The sequence below is a fragment of the Pygocentrus nattereri genome, chromosome 17, assembly GCF_015220715.1.
Source record: "Pygocentrus nattereri isolate fPygNat1 chromosome 17, fPygNat1.pri, whole genome shotgun sequence".
NCBI lineage: Eukaryota > Metazoa > Chordata > Actinopteri > Characiformes > Serrasalmidae > Pygocentrus > Pygocentrus nattereri.
The window spans coordinates 38,842,548-38,857,321 of NC_051227.1; the positions used below are offsets into that span (position 1 = coordinate 38,842,548).

The 14,774-nt window shown below is 48.2% G+C and overlaps 5 non-coding genes across 5 annotated transcripts; all 5 read right to left on the reverse strand.

Annotated features, from left to right (window-relative positions):
* Nucleotides 1-5,818: 5,818 nt before the first annotated feature.
* On the reverse strand, nt 5,819-5,905 carry trnastop-uca. Its single transcript has one exon. It is a non-coding gene; the product is annotated as a tRNA-Sec (tRNA).
* Nucleotides 5,906-8,471: 2,566 nt separating this feature from the next.
* trnastop-uca lies at nt 8,472-8,558 on the reverse strand. The gene has a single exon. It is a non-coding gene; the product is annotated as a tRNA-Sec (tRNA).
* Nucleotides 8,559-9,949: 1,391 nt separating this feature from the next.
* trnastop-uca lies at nt 9,950-10,036 on the reverse strand. Its single transcript has one exon. It is a non-coding gene; the product is annotated as a tRNA-Sec (tRNA).
* A 2,638-nt stretch (nt 10,037-12,674) lies between these two features.
* Nucleotides 12,675-12,761, reverse strand: trnastop-uca. The gene has a single exon. It is a non-coding gene; the product is annotated as a tRNA-Sec (tRNA).
* A 1,377-nt stretch (nt 12,762-14,138) lies between these two features.
* On the reverse strand, nt 14,139-14,225 carry trnastop-uca. Its single transcript has one exon. It is a non-coding gene; the product is annotated as a tRNA-Sec (tRNA).
* Between the last annotated feature and the right edge of the window lie 549 nt (nt 14,226-14,774).

Here is a 14,774-nt window from a genome sequence, read left to right on the forward strand (position 1 = left end):
GTGGCAGAGCACCTGAGTACAGTGACTGATCTGAGACTGACGACCACTCTGACGAGTACACTGTGGCAGAGCACCTGAGTACAGTGACTGATCTGAGACTGACGACCACCCTGACGAGTACACTGTGGCAGAGCACCTGAGTACAGTGACTGATCTGAGACTGACGACCACCCTGACGAGTACACTGTGGCAGAGCACCTGAGTACAGTGACTGATCTGAGACTGAGGACCACCCTGACGAGTACACTGTGGCAGAGCACCTGAGCACAGTGACTGATCTGAGACTGAGGACCACCCTGACGAGAACACTGTGGCAGAGCACCTGAGCACAGTGACTGATCTGAGACTGAGGACCACCCTGACGAGAACACTGGCAGAGCACCTGAGTACAGTGACTGATCTGAGACTGAGGACCACCCTGACGAGAACACTGTGGCAGAGCACCTGAGCACAGTGACTGATCTGAGACTGACGACCACCCTGACGAGAACACTGGCAGAGCACCTGAGTACAGTGACTGATCTGAGACTGAGGACCACCCTGACGAGAACACTGTGGCAGAGCACCTGAGCACAGTGACTGATCTGAGACTGACGACCACCCTGACGAGTACACTGTGGCAGAGCACCTGAGTACAGTGACTGATCTGAGACTGACGACCACTCTGACGAGTACACTGTGGCAGAGCACCTGAGCACAGTGACTGATCTGAGACTGACGACCACCCTGACGAGTACACTGTGGCAGAGCACCTGAGTACAGTGACCGATCTGAGACTGACGACCACCCTGACGAGTACACTGTGGCAGAGCACCTGAGTACAGTAACTGATCTGAGACTGAGGACCACCCTGACGAGAACACTGTGGCAGAGCACCTGAGCACAGTGACTGATCTGAGACTGAGGACCACCCTGACGAGTACACTGTGGCAGAGCACCTGAGCACAGTGACTGATCTGAGACTGAGGACCACCCTGACGAGAACACTGTGGCAGAGCACCTGAGCACAGTGACTGATCTGAGACTGAGGACCACCCTGACGAGAACACTGGCAGAGCACCTGAGTACAGTGACTGATCTGAGACTGAGGACCACCCTGACGAGAACACTGTGGCAGAGCACCTGAGCACAGTGACTGATCTGAGACTGACGACCACCCTGACGAGAACACTGGCAGAGCACCTGAGTACAGTGACTGATCTGAGACTGAGGACCACCCTGACGAGAACACTGTGGCAGAGCACCTGAGCACAGTGACTGATCTGAGACTGACGACCACCCTGACGAGTACACTGTGGCAGAGCACCTGAGCACAGTGACTGATCTGAGACTGACGACCACCCTGACGAGTACACTGTGGCAGAGCACCTGAGCACAGTGACTGATCTGAGACTGACGACCACCCTGACGAGTACATTGTGGCAGAGCACCTGAGCACAGTGACCGATCTGAGACTGACGACCACCCTGACGAGTACACTGTGGCAGAGCACCTGAGCACAGTGACTGATCTGAGACTGACGACCACCCTGACGAGTACACTGTGGCAGAGCACCTGAGCACAGTGACTGATCTGAGACTGACGACCACCCTGACGAGTACACTGTGGCAGAGCACCTGAGCACAGTGACTGATCTGAGACTGACGACCACCCTGACGAGTACACTGTGGCAGAGCACCTGAGCACAGTGACTGATCTGAGACTGACGACCACCCTGACGAGTACACTGTGGCAGAGCACCTGAGCACAGTGACTGATCTGAGACTGACGACCACCCTGACGAGTACACTGTGGCAGAGCACCTGAGCACAGTGACTGATCTGAGACTGACGACCACCCTGACGAGTACACTGTGGCAGAGCACCTGAGCACAGTGACTGATCTGAGACTGACGACCACCCTGACGAGTACACTGTGGCAGAGCACCTGAGCACAGTGACTGATCTGAGACTGACGACCACCCTGACGAGTACACTGTGGCAGAGCACCTGAGCACAGTGACTGATCTGAGACTGACGACCACCCTGACGAGTACACTGTGGCAGAGCACCTGAGCACAGTGACTGATCTGAGACTGACGACCACCCTGACGAGTACACTGTGGCAGAGCACCTGAGTACAGTGACTGATCTGAGACTGACGACCACTCTGACGAGTACACTGTGGCAGAGCACCTGAGTACAGTGACTGATCTGAGACTGACGACCACCCTGACGAGTACACTGTGGCAGAGCACCTGAGTACAGTAACCGATCTGAGACTGAGGACCACCCTGACGAGAACACTGTGGCAGAGCACCTGAGCACAGTGACTGATCTGAGACTGAGGACCACCCTGACGAGAACACTGTGGCAGAGCACCTGAGCACAGTGACTGATCTGAGACTGAGGACCACCCTGACGAGTACACTGTGGCAGAGCACCTGAGTACAGTGACTGATCTGAGACTGACGACCACCCTGACGAGAACACTGTGGCAGAGCACCTGAGTACAGTGACTGATCTGAGACTGAGGACCACCCTGACGAGAACACTGTGGCAGAGCACCTGAGCACAGTGACTGATCTGAGACTGAGGACCACCCTGACGAGTACACTGTGGCAGAGCACCTGAGTACAGTGACTGATCTGAGACTGACGACCACCCTGACGAGAACACTGTGGCAGAGCACCTGAGCACAGTGACTGATCTGAGACTGAGGACCACCCTGACGAGAACACTGTGGCAGAGCACCTGAGCACAGTGACTGATCTGAGACTGAGGACCACCCTGACGAGAACACTGTGGCACAGCACCTGAGCACAGTGACTGATCTGAGACTGACGACCACCCTGACGAGAACACTGTGGCACAGCACCTGAGCACAGTGACTGATCTGAGACTGATGACCACCCTGACGAGTACACTGTGGCAGAGCACCTGAGCACAGTGACTGATCTGAGACTGAGGACCACCCTGACGAGAACACTGTGGCACAGCACCTGAGCACAGTGACTGATCTGAGACTGACGACCACCCTGACGAGAACACTGTGGCACAGCACCTGAGCACAGTGACTGATCTGAGACTGACGACCACCCTGACGAGTACACTGTGGCAGAGCACCTGAGCACAGTGACTGATCTGAGACTGACGACCACCCTGACGAGTACACTGTGGCAGAGCACCTGAGCACAGTGACTGATCTGAGACTGACGACCACCCTGACGAGTACACTGTGGCAGAGCACCTGAGCACAGTGACTGATCTGAGACTGACGACCACCCTGACGAGTACACTGTGGCAGAGCACCTGAGCACAGTGACTGATCTGAGACTGAGGACCACCCTGACGAGTACACTGTGGCAGAGCACCTGAGTACAGTGACTGATCTGAGACTGACAACCACCCTGACGAGAACACTGTGGCAGAGCACCTGAGTACAGTGACTGATCTGAGACTGACGACCACTCTGACGAGTACACTGTGGCAGAGCACCTGAGTACAGTGACTGATCTGAGACTGACGACCACTCTGACGAGTACACTGTGGCAGAGCACCTGAGTACAGTGACTGATCTGAGACTGACGACCACCCTGACGAGTACACTGTGGCAGAGCACCTGAGTACAGTGACTGATCTGAGACTGACGACCACCCTGACGAGTACACTGTGGCAGAGCACCTGAGTACAGTGACTGATCTGAGACTGAGGACCACCCTGACGAGTACACTGTGGCAGAGCACCTGAGCACAGTGACTGATCTGAGACTGAGGACCACCCTGACGAGAACACTGTGGCAGAGCACCTGAGCACAGTGACTGATCTGAGACTGAGGACCACCCTGACGAGAACACTGGCAGAGCACCTGAGTACAGTGACTGATCTGAGACTGAGGACCACCCTGATGAGAACACTGTGGCAGAGCACCTGAGCACAGTGACTGATCTGAGACTGACGACCACCCTGACGAGAACACTGGCAGAGCACCTGAGTACAGTGACTGATCTGAGACTGAGGACCACCCTGACGAGAACACTGTGGCAGAGCACCTGAGCACAGTGACTGATCTGAGACTGAGGACCACCCTGACGAGAACACTGTGGCAGAGCACCTGAGCACAGTGACTGATCTGAGACTGACGACCACCCTGACGAGTACACTGTGGCAGAGCACCTGAGTACAGTGACTGATCTGAGACTGAGGACCACCCTGACGAGAACACTGTGGCAGAGCACCTGAGCACAGTGACTGATCTGAGACTGAGGACCACCCTGACGAGAACACTGTGGCAGAGCACCTGAGTACAGTGACTGATCTGAGACTGAGGACCACCCTGACAAGTACACTGTGGCAGAGCACCTGAGTACAGTGACTGATCTGAGACTGAGGACCACCCTGACGAGTACACTGTGGCACAGCACCTGAGTACAGTGACTGATCTGAGACTGACGACCACCCTGACGAGAACACTGTGGCAGAGCACCTGAGTACAGTGACTGATCTGAGACTGAGGACCACCCTGACGAAGTACAGACTCAGTCAGCACAGTCTGGCTGTGGAGACCGGCAGGCACAGGAGATCCTGGCTGCCTCAGGAGAAAACATGCCAGCAGTGTGAACTGAACAAAACAGAGAAAGAGCTGCACTTCCTATAAAAATCAACACAAACATCCCACATTGCTCTCGCTGCTCAATACACCCTGACCTGCCACCGAAGGAGGGACAGTTCACACAAACACACACACACACACACACACACACAAATATATATACACACAGATACACACATATGTATTCATTGTTTTTATTTTGATTATATAGTGTCTTTTTAAATTGTCAGCTCTACAATTCAGCGATTTTTTAAAATCAATTTTTTTTCTTCTGAAATTCGTAGAATCTAATGCCAGAGAGAGAGAGAGACAGAGAGAGAGACTGAGAGAGATAGATAGAGAGAGAGAGACAGAGAGACTGAGAGAGATAGATAGAGAGAGAGATAGAGAGAGACAGAGAGAGAGACAGAGAGAGACTGAGAGAGATAGAGAGAGATAGAGAGAGACAGAGATAGAGAGAGTCAGAGAGAGAGAGACCGAGAGAGAGACAGAGATAGAGAGAGTCAGAGAGAGAGAGACAGAGAGAGAGTCAGAGAGAGAGATAGAGAGAGACAGAGAGAGACAGAGATAGAGAGAGTCAGAGAGAGATAGAGAGAGACAGAGAGAGACCGAGAGAGAGACAGAGAGAGAGATAGAGAGAGACAGAGAGAGAGAGATAGAGAGAGACAGAGACAGAGAGAGACAGAGAGAGTGAGAGAGAGACAGAGAGAGAGACAGAGAGAGACAGACAGAGAGATAGACAGAGAGAGAGACTGAGAGAGATAGATATAGAGAGAGAGACAGAGAGACTGAGAGAGAGAGACAGAGAGAGACAGAGAGAGAGACAGAGGGAGAGAGACAGAGAGAGAGACAGAGAGAGAGACAGAGAGAGAGGGAGAAGAGAATGAATGAATATGAATGTATGTAAGTGCCTGAAATCTCGGTAAAAACAGCAAATCTGCTCCACTTTAATACAATAATCATATTCAGCTGAAATGTAAACTGACTGCTTTAGTGTTTCAGGTTCGCGTTCCTTGTTGAAACTGGAGGGTCTGGCGGCTTTTACAGTCTTACCTAGAACTAGGCTGGTCAGCGAGTGGACAGGCTAAAAGAGAGCCAACAACCCCAGCGCTAATCTCACAGGCTGAAGTACTTCGAGTCCTTAACGGTAGGAGTCGCGGTAAAAGCGCCCTATTAAAGCGTGGAGAGCGTCACCTGAGCGGATCACGCGCTTCAGGCCTTTCCCGTCCGCCCGAAAGGTGGAATTGAACCACTCTGCCGCTAAGCAGCTACAGGTTTGAAGCCTGCACCCCGGACCACCGAGGTTCATCCGGGCAATTGAAGCTTCTCCAGCAGAAAACATATAAACCTGGTCATTCTAATAGAGTTTATGTTCATGGTTGGCAGATAAACTCTTTGTTTTTCTTCACCATATATTATATGACGCAATGTAAAGCTCGCGTTATGGTACATTTAGCTATTTTTACAAAGAGAACAACAGGCGTGGTGACAAACAGGAATAAGAAAGCAGCGCCGCAAGGCATTATAGGGCATTGAATACAAATGAGCTCTGGGTCGGCTCGCTGTGGCGCAGTGAGTTTGGGCAGTGAGGGGAAGGTTTGATCAGAATCAGAACCAGAACCAGAACCAGAATCAAGCTTTATTGGCCAGGTCTGCTGCGCATACGAGGAATTTGGTTTTGGTTACAGGAGCTCACAGAGCACAGCACCAGACAGACACTCACACACAGGGAATAAGATCAAATAAAGTAAAATAACAACCTGCATTCATACTCACTCTCACACACACACACACACACACACACACACACACACACACACACACACACACACACACACACACAAAGGGGTCAGTGAGGTGACAGTCAGACAGGTGGGGTAATACGGCAGGAGAAAAGATGCTAGAATAAACACTGGTTTGAGCAGCAGTTCCAGAGGATGGAGTGATACTATAATGATCTGGTAGCTTCGTTTCTGACAGATCAGCAGCACTAGTGGAACAAATCAGAGCCGGGCCGGGGCCGGGGCAAATGACCGGGCCATTTATACCCTTTATTATTTAATAAAGCTCATCATAACATCGTTTTACAACATACACATGCCCGCAACAGCGGGGCTTACAAGCTTCGCTTATCGGCGATCCAAATATCGGTGATCCACTTGAAACTTTGCGTGTCATAAAGTTAAATGTAAGAGTGAAAATGAAGCCGGTCGTGCAGAACAAGATTTTATTCAGTATTTTACACCCACTGCATCACTAAAGTCAGTCGGTCTTGTGAAGTTTTTAGAAACCATGACTCAGTCCTGACTGTGGCACCCTTTAAAAGCCCTGTGTAAGACTTGAATGATGGGTGGTGTGAGGTGGGCTGTGCCTTTGTACGTATACTGTGCTCCTCTGGATACAGTCAGGAGAGGGTCCGCCTTCTCCAGCTCTCTTCTGCTGTGATAGAGGCCCGGCTACTTCAAATCTTATCCTCTCTCCCATCCGGGCCCCTTCTAGACCCGGGCCCGGGGAGTGCCGTCCTCCCAGCCCCTCCTGAAGCCCCGCCCCTGATCAGCAGTGGTGGGCAGTAACTGAGTAAATGTAATTAGATTCTGTACTTTAGTATTTTTGGTGTATCTGTACTGAAGTTTCTCCGTTCTGGGCGTCTTTTTCCTTTCACTCCACTACATTTCAGAGTCTAATATCCGACTTTTTCCTCCTACATTTTGAGAAATCTGTCGTTCCTTTTGGTTTCTGTGTGTATAAAAACGTAACATGTCAAAACAAAAGAAGCGCAAAGCCAGAGCACCAATCAGGGCCCAGCGGTCACTTTGTTTAGAGCTGGTTTTGACCTGTTGGTCATACCGACCCAGTGCAGCACGCGGTTCAACGTCAGCGCAGCAGCGTAAAACTTTGGGAGAGTCTGTTCAACATAAATGATGAACTAACCTAACTTTGTGTAAATAGAGCTCAATATAGAAATATGTCCACATATGCAGTCGAGACTGACGCGGCTTTTTTCTGAATTTCTACAAACACCATTTCATTTTATAGTAAATGAGTTTGGGCTGGTTTATGTTTATGAACAGACGCCTACAGATCAACATAGTAAAGGAGCTCATCTGTGATCCTGAGTTTAAAGCCAGTTTTTATTCAACTTAAACTTGGAACTAAGTTGTAAATAAGTCTGAAACTGAAACTTTGCTTGTGTGTAAAAAGTGATTTCAGAGCCACTCGGTTCTCCCTGATGGAAACTGTTTACCTTCAGTGTTTTGTGCTTCTGATCATTTTAATAGACGTCAGCGTCACTAATTAATGACCTTCTATAAAAAGACTGGTTTACCAAGAGAGACGCTGGAGGACTTTCACCTGAAATGAGTTCATGAAGCCAGTCTGATTATAAAAATGATAACAGGACATCAGAGCCAGAATTCCTCTTTTAGTACTTTTACTTTATACTTAAGTACATTTGAAGGGAAATACATTAGTACTTTTACTCAAGTGGAGGTCTAAAGGAGGAACTTCTACTTTTACTGGAGTGATATTTTACCTTGGGGGTCTCGACTTTAACTCAAGTACATGGTTTGTGTACTTCATCCACGTCTGGCTGTTAATGATCGTCTCTGACTGTAGCGCTGCACTCGCGTGGAACGCCGAGTGGACTGATGAAGTGAGAACCGTTCCTTGTTGAAACTGGAGGGTCTGGCAGCTTTTACAGTCTTACCTAGAACTAGGCTGGTCAGCGAGTGGACAGGCTAAAAGAGAGCCAACAACCCCAGCGCTAATCTCACAGGCTGAGGTACTTCGAGTCCTTAACGGTAGGAGTCGCGGTAAAAGCGCCCTATTAAAGCGTGGAGAGCGTCACCTGAGCGGATCACGCGCTTCAGGCCTTTCCCGTCCGCCCGAAAGGTGGAATTGAACCACTCTGCCGCTAAGCAGCTACAGGTTTGAAGCCTGCACCCCGGACCACCGAGGGTCATCCGGGCAATTGAAGCTTCTCCAGCAGAAAACATATAAACCTGGTCATTCTAATAGAGTTTATGTTCATGGTTGGCAGATAAACTCTTTGTTTTTCTTCACCATATATTATATGACGCAATGTAAAGCTCGTGTTATGGTACATTTAGATATTTTTACAAAGAGAACAACAGGCGTGGTGACAAACAGGAATCAGAAAGCAGCGCCGCAAGGCATTATAGGGCATTGAATACAAATGAGCTCTGGGTCGGCTCGCTGTGGCGCAGGGAGTTTGGGCAGTGAGGGGAAGGTTTGATCAGAATCAGAACCAGAATCAGAATCAGAATCAAGCTTTATTGGCCAGGTCTGCTGCGCATACGAGGAATTTGGTTTTGGTTACAGGAGCTCACAGAGCACAGCACCAGACAGACACTCACACACAGGGAATAAGATCAAATAAAGTAAAATAACAACCTGCATTCATACTCACTCTCACACACACACACACACACACACACACACACACACACTCACACACACACACACACACACACACTCTCACACACACACACACACACACACACACACTCACACACACACACACACACACACTCACACACACACACATACTCACTCACACACACACACACACACACTCACACACACACACACACGAATACAAACATATGTATTCATTGTTTTTATTTTGATTATATAGTATCTTTTTAAATTGTCAGCTCTACAATTCAGCGATTTTTTAAAATCTAATTTTTTTTCTTCTGAAATTCCTAAAATCTAATGACAGAGAGAGAGATAGAGAGACTGAGAGAGAGACAGAGAGAGTTAGAGAGAGACAGAGAGAGAGATAGAGAAAGAAAGAGAGGCAGAGACACAGAGAGACAGAGAGAGAAAAAGAAATAGAGAGACAGACAGAGAGAGACAGAGAGAGATAGAGAGAGACAGAGAGATAGAGAGAGACAGAGAGAGAGGGAGAGAGACAGAGAGACAGAGAGAGACAGAGAAACAGAGGGAGAGAGAGAGAGAGAGAGAGAGAGAGAGAGAGAGGGAGAAGAGAATGAATGAATATGAATGTATGTAAGTGCCTGAAATCTCGGTAAAAACAGCAAATCTGCTCCACTTTAATACAATAATCATATTCAGCTGAAATGTAAACTGACTGCTTTAGTGTTTCAGGTTCGCGTTCCTTGTTGAAACTGGAGGGTCTGGCGGCTTTTACAGTCTTACCTAGAACTAGGCTGGTCAGCGAGTGGACAGGCTAAAAGAGAGCCAACAACCCCAGCGCTAATCTCACAGGCTGAGGTACTTCGAGTCCTTAACGGTAGGAGTCGCGGTAAAAGCGCCCTATTAAAGCGTGGAGAGCGTCACCTGAGCGGATCACGCACTTCAGGCCTTTCCCGTCCGCCCGAAAGGTGGAATTGAACCACTCTGCCGCTAAGCAGCTACAGGTTTGAAGCCTGCACCCCGGACCACCGAGGGTCATCCGGGCAATTGAAGCTTCTCCAGCAGAAAACATATAAACCTGGTCATTCTAATAGAGTTTATGTTCATGGTTGGCAGATAAACTCTTTGTTTTTCTTCACCATATATTATATGACGCAATGTAAAGCTCGTGTTATGGTACATTTAGCTATTTTTACAAAGAGAACAACAGGCGTGGTGACAAACAGGAATCAGAAAGCAGCGCCGCAAGGCATTATAGGGCATTGAATACAAATGAGCTCTGGGTCGGCTCGCTGTGGCGCAGTGAGTTTGGGCAGTGAGGGGAAGGTTTGATCAGAATCAGAACCAGAACCAGAATCAGAATCAAGCTTTATTGGCCAGGTCTGCTGCGCATACGAGGAATTTGGTTTTGGTTACAGGAGCTCACAGAGCACAGCACCAGACAGACACTCACACACAGGGAATAAGATCAAATGAAGTAAAATAACAACCTGCATTCATACTCACTCTCACACACACACACACACACACACACACACACACACACACACACACACACACACACACACACTCATACCTGTAAACCTTACATTGTTTGATGTATGGGTCTGAAGTTAAAGTGCTGAGTGCAGCAGGAGTTATAGGGTGTGTGTGGTGGCAGAGAAAGGGGTCAGTGAGGTGACAGTCAGACAGGTGGGGTAATACGGCAGGAGAAAATATGCTAGAATAAACACTGGTTTGAGCAGCAGTTCCAGAGGATGGAGTGATACTATAATGATCTGGTAGCTTCGTTTCTGACAGATCAGCAGCACTAGTGGAACAAATCAGAGCCGGGCCGGGGCCGGGGCAAATGACCGGGCCATTTATACCCTTTATTATTTAATAAAGCTCATCATAACATCGTTTTACAACATACACATGCCTGCAACAGCGGGGCTTACAAGCTTCGCTTATCGGCGATCCAAAAACTTTGCGTGTCATAAAGTTAAATGTAAGAGTGAAAATGAAGCCGGTCGTGCAGAACAAGATTTTATTCAGTATTTTACACCCACTGCATCACTAAAGTCAGTCGGTCTTGTGAAGTTTTTAGAAACCATGACTCAGTCCTGACTGTGGCACCCTTTAAAAGCCCCGTGTAAGACTTGAATGATGGGTGGTGTGAGGTGGGCTGTGCCTTTGTACGTATACTGTGCTCCTCTGGATACAGTCAGGAGAGGGTCCGCCTTCTCCAGCTCTCTTCTGCTGTGATAGAGGCCCGGCTACTTCAAATCTTATCCTCTCTCCCATCCGGGCCCCTTCTAGATCCGGGCCCGGGGAGTGCCGTCCTCCCAGCCCCTCCTGAAGCCCCGCCCCTGATCAGCAGTGGTGGGCAGTAACTGAGTAAATGTAATTAGATTCTGTACTTTAGTATTTTTGGTGTATCTGTACTGAAGTTTCTCCGTTCTGGGCGTCTTTTTCCTTTCACTCCACTACATTTCAGAGTCTAATATCCGACTTTTTCCTCCTACATTTTGAGAAATCTGTCGTTCCTTTTGGTTTCTGTGTGTATAAAAACGTAACATGTCAAAACAAAAGAAGCGCAAAGCCAGAGCACCAATCAGGGCCCAGCGGTCACTTTGTTTAGAGCTGGTTTTGACCTGTTGGTCATACCGACCCAGTGCAGCACGCGGTTCAACGTCAGCGCAGCAGCGTAAAACTTTGGGAGAGTCTGTTCAACATAAATGATGAACTAACCTAACTTTGTGTAAATAGAGCTCAATATAGAAATATGTCCACATATGCAGTCGAGACTGACGCGGCTTTTTTCTGAATTTCTACAAACACCATTTCATTTTATAGTAAATGAGTTTGGGCTGGTTTATGTTTATGAACAGACGCCTACAGATCAACATAGTAAAGGAGCTCATCTGTGATCCTGAGTTTAAAGCCAGTTTTTATTCAACTTAAACTTGGAACTAAGTTGTAAATAAATCTGAAACTGAAACTTTGCTTGTGTGTAAAAAGTGATTTCAGAGCCACTCGGTTCTCCCTGATGGAAACTGTTTACCTTCAGTGTTTTGTGCTTCTGATCATTTTAATAGACGTCAGCGTCACTAATTAATGACCTTCTATAAAAAGACTGGTTTACCAAGAGAGACGCTGGAGGACTTTCACCTGAAATGAGTTCATGAAGCCAGTCTGATTATAAAAATGATAACAGGACATCAGAGCCAGAATTCCTCTTTTAGTACTTTTACTTTATACTTAAGTACATTTGAAGGGAAATACATTAGTACTTTTACTCAAGTGGAGGTCTAAAGGAGGAACTTCTACTTTTACTGGAGTGATATTTTACCTTGGGGGTCTCGACTTTAACTCAAGTACATGGTTTGTGTACTTCGTCCACGTCTGGCTGTTAATGATCGTCTCTGACTGTAGCGCTGCACTCGCGTGGAACGCCGAGTGGACTGATGAAGTGAGAACCGTTCCTTGTTGAAACTGGAGGGTCTGGCAGCTTTTACAGTCTTACCTAGAACTAGGCTGGTCAGCGAGTGGACAGGCTAAAAGAGAGCCAACAACCCCAGCGCTAATCTCACAGGCTGAGGTACTTCGAGTCCTTAACGGTAGGAGTCGCGGTAAAAGCGCCCTATTAAAGCGTGGAGAGCGTCACCTGAGCGGATCACGCGCTTCAGGCCTTTCCCGTCCGCCCGAAAGGTGGAATTGAACCACTCTGCCGCTAAGCAGCTACAGGTTTGAAGCCTGCACCCCGGACCACCGAGGGTCATCCGGGCAATTGAAGCTTCTCCAGCAGAAAACATATAAACCTGGTCATTCTAATAGAGTTTATGTTCATGGTTGGCAGATAAACTCTTTGTTTTTCTTCACCATATATTATATGATGCAATGTAAAGCTCGTGTTATGGTACATTTAGCTATTTTTACAAAGAGAACAACAGGCGTGGTGACAAACAGGAATCAGAAAGCAGCGCCGCAAGGCATTATAGGGCATTGAATACAAATGAGCTCTGGGTCGGCTCGCTGTGGCGCAGGGAGTTTGGGCAGTGAGGGGAAGGTTTGATCAGAATCAGAACCAGAACCAGAACCAGAATCAAGCTTTATTGGCCAGGTCTGCTGCGCATACGAGGAATTTGGTTTTGGTTACAGGAGCTCACAGAGCACAGCACCAGACAGACACTCACACACAGGGAATAAGATCAAATAAAGTAAAATAACAACCTGCATTCATACTCACTCTCACACACACACACACACACACACACTCACACACACACACACACACACACACTCTCACACACACACACACACACACACACACACTCACACACACACACACACACACACTCACACACACACACATACTCACTCACACACACACACACACACACTCACACACACACACACACGAATACAAACATATGTATTCATTGTTTTTATTTTGATTATATAGTATCTTTTTAAATTGTCAGCTCTACAATTCAGCGATTTTTTAAAATCTAATTTTTTTTCTTCTGAAATTCCTAAAATCTAATGACAGAGAGAGAGATAGAGAGACTGAGAGAGAGACAGAGAGAGTTAGAGAGAGACAGAGAGAGAGATAGAGAAAGAAAGAGAGGCAGAGACACAGAGAGACAGAGAGAGAAAAAGAAATAGAGAGACAGACAGAGAGAGACAGAGAGAGATAGAGAGAGACAGAGAGATAGAGAGAGACAGAGAGAGAGGGAGAGAGACAGAGAGACAGAGAGAGACAGAGAAACAGAGGGAGAGAGAGAGAGAGAGAGAGAGAGAGAGAGAGGGAGAAGAGAATGAATGAATATGAATGTATGTAAGTGCCTGAAATCTCGGTAAAAACAGCAAATCTGCTCCACTTTAATACAATAATCATATTCAGCTGAAATGTAAACTGACTGCTTTAGTGTTTCAGGTTCGCGTTCCTTGTTGAAACTGGAGGGTCTGGCGGCTTTTACAGTCTTACCTAGAACTAGGCTGGTCAGCGAGTGGACAGGCTAAAAGAGAGCCAACAACCCCAGCGCTAATCTCACAGGCTGAGGTACTTCGAGTCCTTAACGGTAGGAGTCGCGGTAAAAGCGCCCTATTAAAGCGTGGAGAGCGTCACCTGAGCGGATCACGCACTTCAGGCCTTTCCCGTCCGCCCGAAAGGTGGAATTGAACCACTCTGCCGCTAAGCAGCTACAGGTTTGAAGCCTGCACCCCGGACCACCGAGGGTCATCCGGGCAATTGAAGCTTCTCCAGCAGAAAACATATAAACCTGGTCATTCTAATAGAGTTTATGTTCATGGTTGGCAGATAAACTCTTTGTTTTTCTTCACCATATATTATATGACGCAATGTAAAGCTCGTGTTATGGTACATTTAGCTATTTTTACAAAGAGAACAACAGGCGTGGTGACAAACAGGAATCAGAAAGCAGCGCCGCAAGGCATTATAGGGCATTGAATACAAATGAGCTCTGGGTCGGCTCGCTGTGGCGCAGTGAGTTTGGGCAGTGAGGGGAAGGTTTGATCAGAATCAGAACCAGAACCAGAATCAGAATCAAGCTTTATTGGCCAGGTCTGCTGCGCATACGAGGAATTTGGTTTTGGTTACAGGAGCTCACAGAGCACAGCACCAGACAGACACTCACACACAGGGAATAAGATCAAATGAAGTAAAATAACAACCTGCATTCATACTCACTCTCACACACACACACACACACACACACACACACACACACACACACACACACACACACACACAGTCATACCTGTAAACCTTACATTGT